Below are 7,251 nucleotides of genomic sequence, written 5' to 3'. Positions count from 1 at the left end.
GGATTACAATCGAAACCGAGTGAATAATGAGAAAGTACGACTTTAATTTTGAAAGGGTACGTCAGTTTAGGGCATATTGGCAAGATGATTTGACTCCTTACTAAAAACTATATGATAGAAAAATGCGCGAGGCTCAGCAGTCAAGCATATTGTACTGTCGTTTTTCAAGCCTTCCACATCAGACGACGAACCTTGACCTTCGACATCAAGGCAGGCAGAGATAGGAGAAGATGAGCTGCCTGCTCTAATGGAAACAGACAACGGTGAGATGACACCCCAGTGTCCCACCACCCCAACCCCCAGGCTGCCGACAGATACCGATTCGCGGAGAACGCAGCGGTAGCCGGGAGACACACAGCACACTGACACTGAATCAGAAGCTCGCCAATTTCCTCCTTATATATATTATCATGCAGCACAGTGCAAACCAACAATTCACCAGCTATACTATTCCAGGGTCAGCCCTTGCACTCACGCTTGGATCTCCTCAAACCCAATCTCTGAAGGAGTACGCAGGACAAGCAGCTGAAGCAAATTGAGGGGTCTTCAAAGAAGGAGGTTCGATGTTTCACTCCTGCACGAGCAGCCCTGGCAAGGGACTACAGAGGTGATCAAAAGTGGGAACTCAGAAAGATTAAGGACAGAACTGGACCACTCTCCTACCCAGTGGAGGTTGTATCTGATGTCATCTGGAGACAACCCATCAATCAGTTGAGGAGGGCAGAGTCAATTGTTGGGGAAGAAAGGTGTCCAGAGCTGTCAGGACCACCCCCTGCTGTCCTAGAGCCGATCCCTACAGTACAACTACCACAGAGGAGGTCCCAGAATCTGAGATTGTTTCTCAGCCACAAGTCTCTCCTGCCAAGCAGAATGACCTACCTTGACAGGAAAGATGTTATCCCAGTAGGAAATCCTTCACAGCGGGTAAATCTTCAGACCTGATTGGGGAAATTTAAAATTTACTATGTCCATATAGTTGTTGTATTATATATACTGTAGATACAGTGCACACACACTGTATGCTATATAACACAATAATATATAAACAGCATAGTAAATTTTAAATTGTCCCATTCAAGCCTGAAGATTTAATCGCTGTGGGGAATTTCTTACTAGTATAATGACTAGAGAGCAAAAAGTTACATATTTGAGTTAAGATGCATTCTATACTGATTTGAGTTTATAGCTAAGCAGGGAGGAGTGTAGTTCAATATTTCAGTAATATTATAAATATATTGTTTGAGTAAGCATTCTTTATTTGTTTACATAATTTTTATGTAAGTAGGTGAAGGGTATACATCATTACACCACCAGTGAGTACGCCGTGCGGTGTGAGCGCTTTACTAAGTTGACCAGTTTCCTGGCTCCCATGCTTTTCTTTAAATTAATTTTTGGAGTTACAAAACACGACAAGAGGATCTTCCAACCTGCTACTGTACCTCCTCCCCAACAAGAAGAGGGCATATTCCAGATGGTAATATCAGACATCCCACCTCTCCCGGAAGATCCGGGAGTCTCCCGCATATTAATAGTGGCTCCCTGACGCCCGGAAATTATATACAATATCCCAGAAATAGATTTTTTTGAGAGGGAGAGGGAGAGGGAGTGCGAGCATCCTGATTGGTCTCTCTTCGTGCTAAGAGTGGTCCCCAACCACCGGGCCACGAGGAAACAATATGATTTGGCGATATGAAACGATATGAGTCAGCTGCACCTTTCCTCATTCCCTGTCAAGCACTGTTGAACTTGAACGCATGCGAGGTCATTACCCACGCGTCATCCATGTCAGCGTGGGAAAAAGATCAACTCCTCGAGCTTGTAAATGACGGTGGGCTGAAAAGTATGTTTGACATAACATCTCTGCCGGCATTCTGGATCAAAGTCAAGGCTGAATATCCTGAGATAGCCACGAAAGCACTGAAAACATTGCTTCCATTTCCAACATCCTATCACTGCGAAGTGGAGTTTTCTGCAATGAATGTAATGAAAACTAAATTGCGGAATAGACTGGACATAAGGAACCCCGTTCAAGTATCGCTGTCTCCCATCACCCCTCGATGGGACTGTCTTGTTACAGGAAAACAAACCCAGGGCTCCCACTGATTCAGCGATTTTGGTGTGTTGCAATGACTTTATATGTTCATACGGGGAAAATATGCACTGTGTGTTTAATATCCAAACATTACTTAAAATGTTTTGATGCTATTGACTTGTCACCTATATTCAGGTCGTGATTAACACCTCCGCGCCCCCCCCCCCCCGATCAGCCAGTCCGCAAGAATATTGTCAATATTAAACTGGTCTGCGGTGCAAAAAATGTTGGGGACTCCTGCTAAGCTTTCACTGTGGGCGGGTTTTACAGACCTCAAAAATATTGACAGTGTTGCTCGCTGCACTGTTTGCAACAGTGACTTTTCTATTGCCCATGGTGGGTTAAAACGTAAAAGGCATATTGAGGTGAGTTTAACAGGTGTCGTTACTGTCTGTCTGTCTGTATCTTATTTTACGGCGGTTGGCATCCAGCTTAATGGTGCATTACCGCCACCCTCTGCTCCAGAATGTGCACTAGACATACATTCTAAATCCCTTCACCCAATCTCACACACACACACACACACAAACCTACACTTCACCCTCCCATCTTTGACCATCCTAGTATCCTATTCCTGTTTATTCGTCATATTCTATAAAAAACCCCTGTACCCCTTAAAAACGCTAAAAATACCCGGACTTGTGCTCTCTCACCCATGCCCAGCAACCCTTTTAATGTGAATTCCTGCATCCCCAACTCCCTTAATTTATTTCTCATCATCTCTCCCTGTATCCCATACTTCCTGCAACACAAAACTACATGTTCTACTGACTCCTCTTCATGACATTCCTCACACAATCCTGTCTGGTGTTTCCCTATCATTTTCAATGTTTTGTTTAATGCACAATGCCCCAGCCTTAACCTAGTCCACACAGTTTCCTCTCTTCTGTTTCCATTACCTACCCTAGTAACTGCAACACTCTTTTGTATTTGATATAAATGCCTCCCTTTCCCCTCCCTGTCCCATCTTTGTTGCCACATTCGGTTGACTTTTTCCCAGATTACACACTTAACCTCTGCTTTACTGATACTAATGTGCATTTCCACATTTTCTTTTTTTAACGCCCTCTTTGCCAACTCATCCACCCTCTCATTCCCCTTCACCCCTACATGTGCTGGAACCCATAGAGATTTTATCTGACCTCCCTGATTTGCAATTCTTGTAACTAACTGAAGGACTTCATAAAGTACATCTTGCTGACTGTTTGTGTGAAAAGACCTTAAACTTGCTAGAACTGAGGATGAATCTGAACATATCAATGCTTTGACTTGTCTGGCTTTCTGCACCCATTGCACCGCAACCAACACCGCCAGCAACTCCACTGTAAACACTCCTAACTTATTAGATGTTCTTCTGCTGATTCCAATTTCTTTTGCTGGTATGACCACCCCAAACCCTGTCTCTCTTGTTGCAGGTTCCTTCGCACCATCCGTATAAATGTGAGTATAATCACTATACTTTTCCATCACATGACAGTTAAATGCATTTACCAAATCTGTTTTATATCTTTCTTTCCTTTTTACCTCTAACAAATGCCAGTCTATGTCAGGCCATACAAGCTTCCATGGAGCTACAACCGGATAAACTACTGAAGGACTTATCCTCAGATCGAATACTCCACATTCTTTCGCGATATCATTCCCTACCCAACTAAAGGTATCCCTCTGAAACCTCCCATTTTCCCAGTACTCCTGCAACACTCCTTTAGTAGGGTGAGAATCATTGTGCCCCTGCAATTTAGCCCAGTAGTTTGCCATCAGTTGCATCCTTCTTAGTTCCAAAGGCATTATTCCCATTTCTACCTGTAGGGCTGACACTGGTGACGTTTTAAAAGCCCCACTGCACACTCTCAAGGCCTGAGCCTGAATCACATCCAGTTTCCTTATAAGAGACCTGGCTGCTGATCCATATGCTATATTTCCATAGTCCAACACAGATCTCACTAAAGCCACATACATTCTCTTCAAAGCTGAACAACTTTCTCCCCATTCCCTACCAGTCAAACATCTCATCACATTTATTACTTTTTTACATTTCTCCTCAACTTTCCTGATATGGTCTGCCCATGTTAATCGTGAATCAAATATAATTCCCAGAAATTTAAATGATGCAACCCTTTCTAATTCAACCCCATACATCCTTAACTTCTTCCCTACCTCAACCCTTTTCCTGGTAAAAAATACAGATTGAGTTTTGTCTACTGAAAATCTACATCCCCAATCTTAACCCCACTCTACCACTTCATCAATTGCTTCTTGTAGTTTCCTGATTATATGGTCCACGTTCCTGCCTCTTTTCCACAAGGCCCCATCATCCGCAAACAGTGACCTACCTATATCCACTGGTACCTTTGTGAAGACATCATTGATCATAATCATGAAAAGTAATGGGCTAATCACACTACCTTGAGGTGTGCCATTTTCCACTATGTACTGTTTTGATAATTCTGATCCAATCCGAACTTGAATTTTTCTACCAAACAAAAAATCTTTAATCCAATTAAAAACTCTCCCACCAACCCCCATCTTGTGCAGTTTAATTAATAATCCTTCCTTCCACATCATATCATAGGCTTTTTCAATGTCAAAGAACACTGCCACTACTGACTCTCTATTTGCCTGGGCCTTCCTTATTTCAGTCTCTAACATAATCACTGAGTCCATGGAATTCCTTCCCTTTCTAAAACCACTCTGATAACTTGCCAGTATTCCTCTTTTCTCAAGCTCATATGATAACCTTTCTGTTATCATCCTTTCCATTATCTTACATATACTTGATGTTAATGCAATTGGTCTGTAGCTAGTGGGTTTTGACAGATCCTTGCCAGGCTTCCTTATTGGAATTACTACTGCTTCTTTCCATGCACTTGGTAATCTTCCCTCCTCTGTTATAAAAATGCAGCAACTTCAAGAGCGCTCCTTCTCCTAGATTTTTTAGCATCACAGAGCATATCAGATCTTTCCCTGGGGAGGTTGGTCTCGATCTCTTTATTGCTCTCACCATTTCTGCTAATGTAAATGGATCATCAATTATATCATCTGTTCCTTCCCTCCTGTTTAACACACCTGGGTGTTGGCTCATTATTCTTTCCCTTCTTCTTCTCCCTTCTTCAGACGAATTTTCTGAACTGTGTATCAGTACAAATGACTTGGCCATGACCTCAGCCTTATCCCTACTGGAGACTGCAGTTTCCTCCTCAGATATCATTACTGGATATTCCCATTCCCTTCTATTTCCTCCCATCCTCTTAATCATTCCCCATATCTCTCCCACAGGTGTTGTTCTTCCTACCTTGTCGCAAAAACTCCTCCAACTTGCCCTTTTAGCTTGACGTATAGTTCTTCTCACCACTGCCTGTGCTTTCTTATATTGAACCAAATGCTGCATATTATGGGTTCTTTTAACTAGCCTGAATGCTCTATTTCTGTTTTTTACAGCCTGACAACATTCCTCTGTCCACCATGGTACCAGTTTTCTATTCATCCTATTTTTACTTAGGTATAGATCCTTCTGCTGCCATGATAATTGCTGAAGTCACCTGACTGTTTAATTCATCTACATTTCCAGAAATATCAATCTTTGTCAACCCTTCTTCACTCAACTTCTGGAACTTACCCCAATCAGCTTTTTCAAACACCCACTTTGGGGTTCCGCCACCTGGTCTTACTTCAACTCTTTCACCCACTGAACACAAAACTGGGTAGTGATCACTGTCTACTGTTGAAGCAGTCCAAACTCCCCAGTTACTAATGCCAGCCAAGGTATTAGACACTAACGTAATATCTAACACTGACTCAGTTCCTGTTGTTATATCTATCCTTGTGCTGCTACCATCATTCATACACACCAAATCCCTTTCTTCCATCAAATCTTCAATTACCTTCCCATTTGGATCTGTAATCTGATCCCCCCATATTGTGCTATGAGCATCAAAATCTGCACACCACACTACTTTATGTCTGTTTTGTCCTTGTATCTTTAATAGGCTGTCCAAATCCAACCTTTTACATGGATTGTAGTAGTTAATTATAACCACTCCCTCCCCTCTCTCCCACACTTCCACCACTATGTATTCCTGATCATCTCCTTTTTCCAGTACCCTATATGGTATACCTTGCTTGATTAACATAGCACAACCCCCTCCTCCCCCTAGATTTCTATCTTTCCTTATCATTGTATACCCATATACCACAAAGTCTAAAGTTGGTTTCAACCAAGTTTCCTGAATACACACTACATCCGGTTTTACAACCATTTCTTTAATAAAGTGCTTGAATTCCTGGCTATTGGCCAGTAAGCTCCTTGCATTCCATTGTAAAAGAATCACCATAATTAGTATTAACCAACACATGACACTTCCTGGCTTGACTGATTACTGAGGTTCTCCCTCACTTCCTCCCATGTCAGTCCTACTAACCCTAAATGGTTTACTGCTGCTTTTACCACCAGCTGAATTTTGTCACTTTTTGACTTTACCTCAGCAGTACTATTAATCACTCCTGCAATGAATGTTACTAGAGCCTTTTTGTCTACATAAATCCTGTCATTTGTTCTTTGTTGCATCTCTCGTATCCCTATTGCTCCCTGTTCATTAGGAACATTATTCTGTTCTCTTGACATTCTTACAGCTTCTGCATAAGTGATCTTTCTTTTCACTCTTATTTCTTGAATTTTAGTCTCCCGTCTCACAACCTCACACCCACTATATGCAACATTATGAGCTCCTCCACAATTGCAGCATTTTGGTTGAACTCCTGTTCTGCACTTTCCATATTCATGATCACCCCCACATCTAGCACACCTCCTCTGCCTTTTACAGTTTTTAGCCACGTGTCCAAACCTTTGACAATTATAGCACCTCAATGGCTTTGGCACATACACCCTTACTGGGTAACTCATGAAACCCAAGAACACCTTCCTTGGCACTCTTTCTTCTTCAAATTCAATCAATACAGATTCACTTTCCTTTTTCACTCCCTCCTTTGTTGTTTTCAGTCTTTGAACATTCATTACTTTCCCTCCTTTGATATTCCTCTTTATCTCCTCCATATTTATACTCATTGGTATCCCCGTAATCACTCCTTTACAACCACTGTTTTGTGCTCCCATCCTCCCAGTGTATTCCACCTTGCATTTTCCTATCTCTTTTAGCTTGAGT

This window comes from Mobula birostris, chromosome 3 (assembly GCF_030028105.1).
Source record: "Mobula birostris isolate sMobBir1 chromosome 3, sMobBir1.hap1, whole genome shotgun sequence".
In the NCBI taxonomy this organism is placed as follows: domain Eukaryota; kingdom Metazoa; phylum Chordata; class Chondrichthyes; order Myliobatiformes; family Myliobatidae; genus Mobula; species Mobula birostris.
The sequence above is the reverse complement of the archived record's forward strand: the minus strand, read 5'-3'. Positions refer to the sequence as shown.